The sequence below is a fragment of the Echinops telfairi genome, unplaced genomic scaffold, assembly GCF_000313985.2.
Source record: "Echinops telfairi isolate 266 unplaced genomic scaffold, ASM31398v2 ScPeMD7_18;HRSCAF=68, whole genome shotgun sequence".
Lineage (NCBI taxonomy): Eukaryota > Metazoa > Chordata > Mammalia > Afrosoricida > Tenrecidae > Echinops > Echinops telfairi.
Window position 1 is genome coordinate 43,699,557 of NW_022103915.1, and position 1,570 is coordinate 43,701,126.

Consider the following 1,570-nt stretch of genomic DNA (forward strand, 5'->3'; position numbering starts at 1 on the left):
CTAGAAACACATTATCTACCCAAATTAACACAAACTAACAAAGGAAACCTCAGCAGACTCATAAATAAGAAGATCAGGTCATTTTAAAAATTTGCCAAATAAAAAAGTTCAGGACCAGTTTACTTCTCTGGAGAATTCTTCCAGATATTCACAGATATTCTGATACCAGCTCTACACAAATTATTTCATAATATTCAAAAAGAGAGCAAACTGCAGAACTCATTGTATGAAGCGAACATAGCCCTGATACTAAACCCAGGCACAGACATAACAAAGATTGAAAACTTCAGATCAATATGCCTTATGAACACAAAGACAGACTTCTCAAAAAAGTCTGGCCAATAGAATCCAACTATATAAATGATATATATGCATATACATACATATATATAATGTACATATCTAATACATCACAAGCAAGAGGGTAAGCAAGGATGTCTCAACATTAGAAAAATGTATTCCACCATATAAACACAACATAAATAAAATAACCACATGATTGTATCAATAGATGCAGAAAAGGCATTTGACAATAGGCAACACCTTTCTTGATAAAATCACTCAACCAAATAAGAATTACTGGGAAATTTCTTAGCACAATAAAGACCATATATGAAAACCCAATCTCCCCAAGTGGAAACCCTGAAAGTATTCCTCCTGTGAATGGGAATCATATAAGGGTTCTCCTTATCATCATTCTTCAACATTGTGCTGGAACTTTAGCCAGAACCATTAGACAAGCACAATTAAACTATAAAAATCAGTGAAATCCAAATGGGCAAAATAGGCAAAAAGTGAAACTCTCACTATTTACAGATAATTTGATTTTACATGTAGAAACCCTCCATCAAAAAAAAAATACGAAAAAAACCTAGATGTAAATTTCTTGGAAACAAAATATTTGGCAACATGATACAGATCCAAGATTAGTACACAAAAGTCTATCCAATTCCTAGATACTAATGAAGAAAGCTCTGACAAAAATCAAGAAACAATACCATTTACAATAGCCACACAGAAGATGAGACACTTAGGAAAAACCTAAGCAGATAAACAAAAGCCTTGTTCTAAACAAACTGCAAATACTATTACAAGAAAACAAAAGAAAGAGGTGAGATACCATGATCACAAAGGTAGTTTTCTCAGGGTAAGGCTTATCAACTGTACTCCAGATATGGTGACTCCTGGGATTTCACCAAATGTGGGAAACTCAAGTACATAATTCATGGCAGTGGAGGACTCTGCTCACACACACCCCTGTAAAATAAAATTAAAGAAAACAAGAGACCTACATAATATGCATCATCGTGGATAGGAGGGCTTCACATTGTGAAAATGTGACTACAACCCAAAGCAATCTCTAAGTACAATTCTGATCCAGATACTCATTCCATTCTTGAAAGAAATTGAGAAAGTAATTACCTATGTTATATGGTAAGGAAAGAGATCCCACCTAAACAATGAAACTTCTAAAGAGGAACAAAATAGGCGATTTCTCAACAACCTCAAAACCTATTACATAACCAAATGGTCAAAACAGCCTCATACTTATACAATGATAGATACATAG

General features: G+C 33.9%; 1 non-coding gene across 1 annotated transcript; it reads left to right on the forward strand.

Annotated features, from left to right (window-relative positions):
- The first annotated feature begins 1,100 nt into the window (after positions 1-1,100).
- Positions 1,101-1,260, forward strand: LOC115868949. The gene has a single exon (XR_004045902.1). It is a non-coding gene; the product is annotated as a U1 spliceosomal RNA (small nuclear RNA).
- Positions 1,261-1,570: the final 310 nt, after the last annotated feature.